Here is a 12601-nt window from a genome sequence, read left to right as displayed (position 1 = left end):
AATTATTAGGCAGGAGCTTCTGCTTGGGGTTAGGGGCATCCTGGAGACATGATTGAGGTTGTGTGTAACAACCAGATGGGCAAGAAGGTCCATTTGAAGGGCCAACACTGAAAACTCAATAGGAGACCTGAAGACCTGAAGAAACTGATTGCAGCTTACACAGGCACCCATTGGAACAAGATTGCTCTAAAGAAATGGTATACAATCTTCAAGGAATATGTGACTCTGGGGGACTATGAAATCCACAATGGAATGAACCTGGAGCTTTATTACCAATAGGGGTAGCAACACTCCATCCCACAAATCTGCACCTCTGTTACCTTTTTAAAAGTCTAATAAAATAATTTCAAAGCTAAAAAAACAAAAGATATGGAAATTAAAGCCATGGGAGTAAATGAGATGGCTAAGAAAGAGTACAAAGTCAGGATTACATGATAATTTTGTTGTATATTTGATAGCAGATTTGAATTTCCATGTACAATCATCTTTTTACTGTCCTATGTTATAGAAATGCTTGTTTTATTTCATGGATTAAATTTTTTTCTTAAAAAAAGAATGCAAAGAGAAAAAATAAAAGGGCTTAGGATGGAATGTAGGGAATCCCTATGTGGGGTTGGGAAGATGATGAAGGATCAAAAAAAAGATAAAAAAGAGTGGTATCAAAACAATCAAGAGAGTTTTGTATCTTCAAAGAAAGAGTGTCCTACTGGGTTGAGAATGTAATTGTAAGCTACAAAAAAGTCCAAAACAAGGTTTCTTAACCAGGTGTCTATAGATCGGCTTTTTTTTAGGTCAATAGTATTTCAATATAATTGGCTCCCTTTGAAATCCTGTGTACTAGTTTATGCATTTCAAAATTTTAATCTGAGAAGGGGCCCATTGGCTTCATCAGACTGGCAAAGACTTCCATGAAGTTGGAAGAGAATCAGCATTTCTATACCAGTACTATGTGCCAGGCATAATTTGAAGCCCTTGAAAAAAAGATATCTCATTTTATCCTCAAAAAAACTCTGTGCTATTCTTATTCTTATTTAACAGTTGTTGAGGAAATCAAGGCATATAGATATTAAGTGACTTGTCCAGGGTCACATAGCCAGGAAGTGTCTAAAGTCATATTTGAACTCAGGTTTTCTTAATTCTAGGGTACATGATACAGAAAAGGTTAAGAACCTGCAGTATTAGGACTGGAAAAAAAATGAAGGTGGTTGGAGTTGGATATTAAGAGATAATTGATTGGGGCAGCTAGATGGTGCAGTGAATAGAGCACCAGCCCTGGAGTCAGGAGGACCTGAGTTCAAATCCAGCCTCAGACACTTAACACTTACTAGCTGTGTGACCTTGGGCAAGTCAGTTAACCCCAATTGCCCTGCCTTCCACCCTCCAAAAAAAAGAGATAATTGATGACCTTAGAGCATTAGCAGAAGAGTGACAGAGTGGAGGAGATAGTAGCTAGTGAAAAAGTGGAAACATCAGGTATGTGCCAAATGAAATTCCAAGAGACAGAATTCTGCATATTAATTTATTAGTTAATCTAGTAATAACCAATACATTGAGTCATTGATCTCTTTCAATGACCAAAGATGCCAAGTGAGCATCACAGAACCCTTTAAATCCAGGTCTATCTTCCTGACCGTACATCATTGGGACCTCCCCTGGGAAAGGCAAGGCAATCCTCATTGCTGGACATTTTAATGACAAGGTAGGTTAAAAGTTCTCAGCTCTTCCCTATTACCTTTTCCTAAACTTTATACTGAATTTCTTTTTTATTTTTTTGCTTTTTGTAGGGCAAATGGGGTTAAGTGACTTGCCGAAGGTCACATGGCTAGTTTTTGTGTTAAGTGTCTGAGGTTGGATTTGAACTCAGGTCCTCCTGACTCCAGGGCCAGTGCTCTATTCACTGCACCACCAAGCCACCCCTTATCCTAAATTTCTTAAACAAGTTATTTATACTTGAGAAAAATTATTATTATATTGTGTCATTTGATATTTAATGCTAATCTACAATATAACCTTTTTCTGATAAAACTGCCATCTCTTAGCCTAGTTCAAAAGAGACCTCTCCCATTCCATTTAAAGAATGTAATTTTTCCCAGACCCCAATGCTGCACAGAGACCCTTACTTTTGGGTTCCTGTGATGAAATGTCCCTTTGGATGGACAGCATTTATATGGGCAAAAGCAAAGGTGTCAGTTACATGGCATGCAACCACAACACTCTCCTAAATGCAGCTTGAGTTAGATTAAAGTGTAATTGGGAAATACTTAACAAAATAAATAAAAACACAATAAAACATAATATTGCGCTGTAAAAGTGTTAATATGTAGCCTGCAAGGATCTTTATAAATGGATCAGTGGTCCCCATTTTTGTTTAAGTTTGACTTCCTTGGCTTGAGAGGTGAAGGGAAGGATTTCTTGTGTACTGAGGAACTTTTAACCTGTTTGAAGATCAGTAAGAAGGATTTAGTGAAAAGGGAGCATTTGAAGATAAAAGAAAGAAATGAGATGATCACTGTAGCAAAGTAAATGCTACTAAGGGCACAGTGAGAGGGCTTTAGGGACAAGTAGGGTACCTTTTTTGTGATCAAAAAGAAGTAGGAAAAGGGGAGTGATAATACAGAACTAGACTATGGAACTGAAGAAGGGAACTAAAAGATTCCATGTCAGAGAGCCTCATCATTCTAAGTGAAATAGAAAGCCAGATAACCTACTTTGATGGTAAAAGAGAGGAGTTTGTATTTGGAAAGATAGAGTAAAGGTTTTGGTGGGACATGAGAAGGAGAGAAATAAGGGTAGAAAAGAATCATAATTAGGCAGGAATAAGGTATTTTGTTAACTCTTTTTTCATGATTTTCTTGCATCAATCTCATTTCTCTTCTCAATTTTTTCTCTACTTGATTTTTAAAATCCTTTTTGAGCTCTTTCATGGTCTGGGGCCAATATATATTTTAATTTGAGGCTTTGGATATAGGAATTTTGACTTTGTTGTCTTCTGGGTTTTTGTTTTGATGTCCCCTGTCACCATTGTAACTTTTTATAGTCAGGACTTTTCCTGTTGTTTTTTTTTTTTCCTGTTAACTTTTCCAGTCTATTTCTTAATTTTTAACACTATACTAAAGTGGTTTTCTGCTTCTGGAGTGGAGGGAGCACTATTTTTATAGTTAAAAACTTTAGGTTTTTGTTGCAGCTGTTTTCAGAGCTGGTTCTTGGGGTCTGTAATTTTTCATTGTTTCAAGGTGGTGTGATCTAGGGAGATGTATGTTTACTAACTTTCCTCCTCTTTGCTCTGGTCTGTGAGCAACCATAAGCAGTATCTTTCATCCTGGAAATGTGACCAGGGTCCCAGCTCCCCTGTGGCCACAAGCTCTGGAATGCTCATGTTCCACCTTGCCCTGAGACTAAGGCCCAGGACCACCACCCTGATCCAAGTATGTGCAATATAAGAGAGTCCTGCCCTTGGTAACAGCAAAGGGACCTTATAATCTCCTTCTGACCAGTTGTCTGATACCCTTGCCATCTGTGACCTGAGAGTCCAGATACTGCCATTGCCACAACTGATTTGGTTGCCCCAAGGCCTACTGCTGGTTTACTGGCGCCTGGCCTGCCTTAACTGCACTGCACACTGACCCCAGTGCAACAGACCTTTCCTGCCGACCTTCTAAGTTGTCTTGGACTGGAAAATGGTTTCTCTCCATTCTTTCATTGGTTCTTCCACTCTAGAATTTGTTTGAAGGCATTATTTAAAGGTATTTGGAGGGGTTTGGGGGAGAGTCATTTCTTTTTTTTTTTCTTTTTCCTTTTTTTTTTTTATAAAGCAATCGGGGTTAAGTAACTTGCTCAAGGTTACACGGGCAGTTATTATTTCTGGCTGTGGTGCTGAGTATCTGAGCCCGGATTTGATCCAGGTCATCCTGACACTGGAGCTGGTGCTCTTACTCGCTGAGCCACCTGGCCGCCCCGGGAGAGTAATTTCTATGCTAAAATGTCTCCACCTCAGGAATGAGAGATTTTATAGGAATGCTATTTAGATGTGCCAGCCAAGGATATGACCCACTCCTTCAGCCAATTCAAGACCTCCAATATCTCCCAGTAGTAGAAACTTTTGTCCAAGGTGCTTAGGAAGCTTCCCCATCCCCATTCCCTGCAATTTATCATTGAAAACCTTCTTCTCTTACTCTTCAGGTATTTATTGGCCACCATCATGGAGATAAAACATAGTTTAGAAGACAACATATTCTGTAAATATTCAAGATTTCTATGCCAGAGTGACACAAGGTGTTTATATGTGTGTATGTGTATTTATCTATCTATGAGGGCCAGCATTAGGGCACATGGGGAAGAGGCAATGTGGTATAGGAGGGTTAAAACCTTAGAACCATGAGGAGTTGGATTCAGGTCCTATCTCTGACATATATTTCTATATGACTCTGGACAAGTCATTCAGCCTCTTCAAAGGTGCAGAGAAGATACTGGCCTGAATTTATAGAAGGCGTGTCCTCATCTGGGAATTTCCTATATAAACGAAATTACAGTTCCTATTTTAAACATAGTATAGCATTATATGAAAGTTCAGCATAAGTCATGACTCACATTAAAGTTTTCATTAATGTCTTTGTTGATCTATTGATTCTTTTTAGTCTCGATCTGTTGGCAGGTACCAATTTTAATAGCTCTTTTGAGAATCTTTGATTAAGCACAAGAAATTAATATGAGGCATGTAAATACTTATGTAATAATAAAACACTTTTGTGAAGAGCTTTGCCATTTACAAAGTATTTTCCATACTACAAACATTGGAAGGATAGGGAAGGTCAATGTTATTAATCCCATTTTACAGGTAAGAAAACTTAACTCAGACAGAACTTCAACCCAAGTTCCTTGATCCTCATTCCACTGATGTATCCACTATACAACAATGTATTATGACACAAATCACACCTTCAGAGCGAAAATCATCAAGAATATTTTTAAATGCGTCTTTTCAGAGATCAGAAAGCATTTCCTCTTTGTTGGACATATGGAACAATGAACTATAATGCCCTGTACATTTTGAAATTTTGCATTTACCTCATTAAAAAACAACAACAAAAAGATGGCTATTAAGGTAAGAAGTAACAGAAGTTTCAGTGTTTTTGTTATGGTCAGAGCCAGTTAATATGAAAACTAAGAATGTTCCCAGAGTTCAGTTATATAAAGAATGGACATTTGTTGGGTAATATGTGGTGCTCACCTGTTCTTCTGGGTACATTTTCATCAAAGAAAGAAGAACCAACTGAAAATTCTCATTCCAAGAAATTTATTCTAGTGACTTTATTCTATTGGCAACCAGATCTATTTCACAGAGAAGCTCCAGACACCTGTCTTCTTTCTAAGTGAATCTTACTCTGTGGGCAGGGAGGGGAGGAACCTATTAACATTCTACAACCATTCCCCCAAACAGTTCCTACTGAGAATAATATTCTACATACTAATATTATATATTGCTATTAAATTGAATTGAATTATTATATATTGTTATGTATTATAATTATAATAATGGGGTATACTTGGTGTCATTGCCATTGTATTCTAAGACATTATTAGTTACAGACAAAGGTTTACACATGCACAAAGAAACTTTCAAAGTTAGAAATAAAACAGTAGAATTCCCCTTGACATGTTGCTAATGCTTGAGGAAGATTCAGTTTGAAAATTCAACACAGTACTGTGTTGGCTCTACCAATTTCTAATATGACCAGAGGAATTGCTCTGGATTGAATTAAATGGTGGTAATGATTCTATAAAGAGAGTCTAATTTCCAGTTTTATAAATAATGCTCCCCATAAACAAAGGATGCTTGGAAATTTAACTGAATTTCAATATAAGTATCCAGTGGGTATAGTTAGATTTGGCCAGCCGGGTTTCACAAGGAACTGTTTACAAACTCTTCCTTTGGGAACTTCTTTTGGTGCTTTCAGGAAAATCTGAAACTCTAAGAGGAGTGAAAAATAATTGGAATGCTATTAAACTTGCTCCACAAAGAAAGAAAAGTGTTTCCCTGACAGGAAATGGCAGAGAACTGGACCTGAAAGGTCATGCGGAGAATTGGAGTTAGCTGTCAATTATAAGGAAAGGCTGTTAAATTTTATATTCCACCCATGGGATTGTTTCTTTCTTGGTTATTAGTGTATAAAAACCATATTTAATTATGACCAAAGTTACACCATCTGAAAATGAGAAATGGAAACGGGGACTTGATCTCATAATTCAGCCATAAATCAACACATTGGCAAAAAGGAAAGGCTTACATATAAAAGAACTATGCAATACTAGCATCACTGATAGGACAAAGCTCCATTCCCATAAGATTCACTTACATTTCTGATGCATTAACTCAACTATTCCTTCATTATGGTGATTCTTAAATAGAGAACCAGATTTTCTGTGCATATTTTTATCTGTGCCAGATTGAAAATAGCCTACTGTCTCTGGTATCTCACATCTCATAACAATGATAATCTGTACGGACAACAGGTTGAATTTAAGAGACTGGATTTGCAGTGTTTTACTGAGATTGACAGCTTGCAAAAATACCTTCTCTCCTCTGCCCCTTGTCTATCTGATTGAATAAGTTATTATTGATTTGTATTGTGCTTCAGATTTTAAAAAATGCTCATTTGGCTCCCATGACCAGCCTTTTGGAAAAGGTGGGGGAATATTGTCTCCATTTTGTAGATGAGAAAACTGAGACTTAGACCAATTATTTGCTCTGCTCAAGGTCACATAGATAAAAAGTGACAAATTTAGCCTGGACCCTCAATTCATAACTCTAATTACTTGTCTGCTATCTCATACTATTTTTCTTTGATTCAACAAATATCAGGGGATTTCAAGATCCTGGGCACTCTACCCGTGGATAATGGTTTGCTATTTTTATGACTTGTTAATTCCTTATGACCTGCTTTCTTTTGGACCTATCACCTGTATGCCTGGATCATATTGTGGAGTGACTATAATAGCATATGACTTCTCCATAATCCCTTAGAGGAGCATTTTTATTTACTTAGAATTCTATGCAAACAGACCTTAATTCCAGATACAAATCTCATTCTTATTAATATTCTAAGCACAACCAAAGTACCCCACTGAGATTTATTCACACATATATGCCATGATCACCATGGTCTGAGGTAAAATTGAGTCTACTATCTGAAGTTCAATGATCTGAAAATGAAAGAAGTATCCAAAAGAGGGACACTTACTTCATTATGGCTGCCGAATTGCAAGATATAATATATATATATATATATATATATATATATACATATATATATGTATATTACCCCTGATTGAGGATCCTTGGAGACTGACTTTCCTCAGCAATATAATACTCGAAGCTTAAGAATTAAAGACTTAGGTCAGTGTGAGCAGTGCAACATCAGCATCCCTGAAGTTCTGCAGCATCAGGGACATGAGCTGCCTCTTCTCATATATGCCTTGGCCCTATGTATCCCCTACCTGTCTACCAACTCCCTTATGAGTATTGTGTGTTTGCTTTTTCCACTAAGGCTGTGGGTAGTTGTGGTAGGCTGTGCCTCAGATGTATGGGGAAGAGGTTTTGGCTTTATGGTACCATAACAACTCAATGGATGCCACTGTTTAAGCCAATTGTGTCTTCTAGCTTGCTGGAGTCAAGTTTAATGCACTATTGGCATCAAACGAACTGCAGTTTTAGAATTGCAGACTCACAGAGTCTGCATGCAACCTGAATAGTCCTCTCCCCAGGAACCTAAACTCCAAGCTTGAGCTGGAGTAGGGTAGCCTGGAAGGGTGCTACATATATAGTTGTAAGACTTCTAAGATGGTGGTGTTCCATAGTTTTATAGCATCGATTAGGCAAACACTCATTTGTGTCAGTGATCATTTGGCATCATCAAAAGTGCTGCACAATTTCCCAAATATGATCTCAAATTAAATGATTTCCTCCTCCTACTCAAAGGAGTTTGCACTTAAGTAGGAGACTCTAGAAGGCTCATGGTTTTTAACACCCAAAAGGATAAATTTTCTTGAATTTCAGGTACTACGACAGTGGGGGCATATTGCAAGGTAGGCAATCTTGCCTATCACCGCTGAAATCCCTCATTGTTGCTTCCTCTGCCTTTTCACTTATGAAGGTTCCTCTGAAGGGGGGAAGGTGGAGGACAGTTCTGGATCTGTGAAAGAGTCTCCCTGCAGCTTTGAGTTAAATTGTGGGACCTTGGATCTTCATCCCACAGTTTAGAATATTAGGAGAGAACAGAACAAAGGTTGCAGAGTACTGGCCTATAAAGAAGCTTCATGTAGGAATTCAGTGCCTTGCTTTTACAAAGGTAAAAATTCAGAGACCAGGTTCCTCCCCAAAAAATATTATTGCAATCCATTATTAATTCCAATAATATCAAGTTGCTGACAAACACAGTATGAGGCCAGGCATCATCATAAAAATAAATGCAAAGTGCTGAGCCATCTGCCAGGGACACTAATTCGGAAAGAGATTAGCTTCTTCGCTTATGAAAACATGAATAATTATAGCAATATATTTATTATGCTTCACTAACAATAAGGTAGGTATTCATTATAATGCTATTTTCCCCCTTGGGTTTGCAACATAAATATATTTGTCCTATTTGGATTGGATCATGAATATATAAAGTTTCAACTCAGAAGTGTCAGCAAGCATCAATGAGAATTATCATGGGAAATCTGGATACTAGTAATCAATCAAATGAATGATTCTCTACACTAAACCAAACATGCCTTTCTTTATTTGCTTTATCCAGACCCATTAGACTGTTGCTGAATTGGGACAAGGGACAAATGCATCCTTGATTATGCTGATATAGTGCTACAATGTGGATGATTATACAGACTTCATTGGTAAATATTGGCTCAATAGAGTTTCCAACCAATCTTAAGCCTACTCAAGAGATAGCACAGGAGGCTAAATATAGGAGGACAGATGACAAGGTCAGCACTGAAGAGCTCATTTGTTGTAACTGACAAAGCCCATTCCCATCACCACTGCCAGTGTGATTCCCCAGACAGGCCCAGGTTTGGCATATTAATCCAAAGGGGGTGGACAGACTCTGCTCCTGGACTTCATTACTAGAAAAGCCTGTCCTGTCATCTGAGGTGATACATAGTAGAGAGAAATGATGAAACTTGGCAGGCAACAAGATACTTGGGTTTTGTCCAAGTTTTCCTTGCCACCTTGAGTATGATGGAGTATAGCCAAGGAAAGAAACCAATTTTAGGCAGCTCAACTCCAGAATCTGTGATAGGATGTTGAGCAACCTGTACAGTTCTTGCTACAGAGAGAGCAAACCCAGTTTAGCTCACTCACATCCGTTTGCTCATCTTTCCTCCCCCCCCAAAAAAGCCAAATAACAATGCTCTTTCTGCACAGAATCCTGTGAATATTAACTAGCGGGTGATTGCTAGATATTTTTCAAGTGGAGGGGGATAAACACTAGAAATAACAGATCCTGTCTCTAAAGAAGGCAGATTAATAACTGGCTTTTTAGGCATGTGTCATTATGGATTCAGATGCCTTAATATCAGCTCAAATTTTTAGTGAATCAAACTAAATAGGCTTTACTTAAAAATATAGATTTATTCAAGAAATATCCAAATAGTGAATAAAATTTAAATATAAATATTATATTGTTCAGTCTAAATTTTAACCTATCACATCATGAATTGTCTTTTATATAGTAACTTAGATTTTATAAATAGGCTTTAACTATTTAGTTAAATAGGGTTTACTTTAAAAACATTCAAATTTATTCAGGAAATATGCAAACAGTGAATTAAATTTAAATATTGTATCAGTTAATCTAAATTGTAGCCTATCACTTATATTGTGATTTCTCTTTTATGTAGCAAGTTAGATTTTTATTTTAATTTTGATCTGAAATTGTGATTTCATTGATGTGGGGAAATCCTGGTAAGGAAATTCAATCCACCAAATTGGCAATTTATAATCATAAAGTTACCTGGATCACAAAGAAGTTAATTGACTTATTCAGGGTTGTACAGTCAGTATATGTCAAAGGTAGGATTTGAACATAGGTTTCCCAAACTCTGAGGTCACCTCTGTGCCACTCTGCCATGCTTTATCTTTAGCAAGTTATTTTTATAATTAATAATTAAATTCACACAGTATGAAGAAACACACGGCAGGTCTTGAAGCCCCCCAAACCAGGGTTCCAGCCCTGTCTCTGAACCATATTGGTCCTCTGAGTGCTTTAGGCCAATGGTTCTCAAATATTTTGGTCTCAGGACTCCTTTACACTTTAAAAAATATTGACAAAATTCCCCATCCCCCCAGATCTTTTTTTTAATATGGTTTATATCTGTTAATACTTATTGCAATAGAAATTAAAATAGCAGTACTATTATGAAAATAAAACTTTCAGTCCCCCTTAACAGGTTTTAGGGACTCTTAGGGGGCCTCCAAATCACACTTTAAGAATTACGGCTCCAGAAAACCCTCTAGGATTGTAAGTTGCAGAGAAGGTTCCAACTTGTATTGGTGGAGGAAATTTCTTCACCTGGGAGTTCTCCATAATATATCAACAATATATAATATATTGATTCTCACCTTGCATTGCAGGGGAGGAAGTACCTAGGGCTATATAATATTAATAGGACATTCAGGGAAAGGATGTTACTTGCATAAAGCAATAGAAGAAAGTCAGAAATAAAATTATGGGCATAAACCAAGAGTTCTATTGTGTACCTCTAGGTAAAACTTGATCAGCTGAATCAACAGAATGAATCAAATACCTGCCAGCATGTCTCCTACTCTTACCTAATATACTACAATGTTTCTAATGCGTCTGACTAGGAAAAAAAGTGTCATACTGCAATGTGAATGAAGCAATCAACCAGGCAACAACTAATTATTTAGCACCTATAAGGTTGAATAAAGTCCCATACTCAAGACTACTGATTTCATTGCCATGCTTTTTCTACCACAAAGAAGAAGAAAATAGAGTAAGGTATCCTACTACCTAACTTAATTTTAATTTCTTGATAAATATTGCTATTCATTTTTAGAATAATAACATATTGGGGGCGGCTAGGTGGTGCAGTGAGTAGAGGCCCTTGAGTCAGGAGGACCTGAGTTCAAATCCAGCCTCAGACACTTAACATAAAAACTAGCTGTGTGACCTTGGGCAAGTCACAACCCCAACTGCCTCCAAAAAGCAAAAAAAAAAATAAAAAGAATAAAAGCGTATCTATATTTCTCTTTAGCTTAATTTTAAATGTTATTTTAATTCATTTATCATTTTGGGGCTTACATCAACTTATTTCTTAATATTCTCCCCTCTCTCCTACTCAGCAAGGTCAGAATTGAAAAAGAAAAAATGCAATTCAGAAAAAACAGCCAATATATCAAATGTGTGAGACAGTGCATATAGTATTTTATATACATAGACCTTTGACTTTGCAAAGAATGGGTGGCATGAGGAAGGGCTATGGAAAACCATCATTTTTTTTTCTGGTATGGCAGATGGACATGGAATATTACCTCTGCCAAGGAGCCAAAAATGAATTATCACACAGAGGGAAAAGGATAGGTTATGATAAGTATAAGCAGGCTACATAGCCAATAAGGAACTCTGAAGAAGAACAGGTATAAAGAATATCATCAAGGAATTGTATGCTGGAAAGAAAAGATGAGCTGATGACATGACAAGATTGAGGGAAAATAGTCAGACAACCAGGGTACTCTTTGGGACGCTTGCAATGTGGAGAGAAAGTGAAGAGAGGGCCTCCACTGTGTTAGGTAGACTCCCTCCATGGAAAACTTTTGACAGCAGATGAAAATGATATAGGATGGGCAGGCAAAGATGTCTCTGAATCATTGGATTGAACACTTATCACAGTTCCATGTGAGTACTGACAAACTAGTTAGCTCTGAGGAGGGTGATGATATGTCTACATGCAGACATGCACGCACACACACACTCACTCACACACACACATTCCTTACTCTGTTGGGTCTGTTGACTTTTTCCCAAATATTTTCTTTTCCTGTCAGAATCTACTGGGGACAAAGAACTGTGATGATCAGATATCCACAAAGCATTTTAAGGCATTCTCTTCATTGTTCTCCAAATGCTAATGTTGTCACATGGGAGAGCATCAGAACCAAAAGCTCCATATAGTCTCAGGATTTGAAGCACCAGCAGGTTGAGACAGTCTACCTTTCCATGATGCTACAAATCCAGTTGAAATCTTCAACTCAAAGCTCTTTGAAGACCACTGGATTTCTCCACATCAATCATGCCTTTCTTCTCACTTTTTATATATACAGATTAACCCATGCTCTCCTCTCCTCTAGTCCCTCTCCTCCCCTCCCATGCCCTCCACTTCTTTCCCCTCCCCATCTTCGTCCTCCCTGTCCTCCTCATCCTCCTCATCCTCGTCCTCCTTTTCTCTCTGTTTCTGTCTCTCTCTGTGTCTCTGTCTCTCTGTCTGTCTCTGCCTCTCTGTCTCTCTCTCTGCCTTTCTGTCTCTCTGTCTCTGTCTCTCTCTCCCTCTCCCTCTCCCTCTTCCTCCCTCCCTCCCTCTCTCT

The 12601-nt window shown here is 37.8% G+C and overlaps 1 protein-coding gene and 1 pseudogene across 2 annotated transcripts in view; one reads left to right on the top strand and one right to left on the bottom strand.

Annotated features, from left to right (window-relative positions):
- NKAIN3 (sodium/potassium transporting ATPase interacting 3) overlaps positions 1 to 12601 on the bottom strand; it is an 862428-nt gene that overhangs the window by 433787 nt on the left and 416040 nt on the right. The gene's annotated exons all lie outside the window — the stretch shown is intronic.
- On the top strand, positions 49 to 279 carry LOC138170138 (ubiquitin-like protein 5 pseudogene; annotated as a pseudogene).

This window comes from Petaurus breviceps, unplaced genomic scaffold (genome assembly GCF_028583685.1).
Source record: "Petaurus breviceps papuanus isolate PSGF00001 unplaced genomic scaffold, PetGlider_PUasm1.0 38, whole genome shotgun sequence".
In the NCBI taxonomy this organism is placed as follows: domain Eukaryota; kingdom Metazoa; phylum Chordata; class Mammalia; order Diprotodontia; family Petauridae; genus Petaurus; species Petaurus breviceps.
The sequence above is the reverse complement of the archived record's forward strand: the minus strand, read 5'-3'. Positions and strand labels throughout refer to the sequence as shown.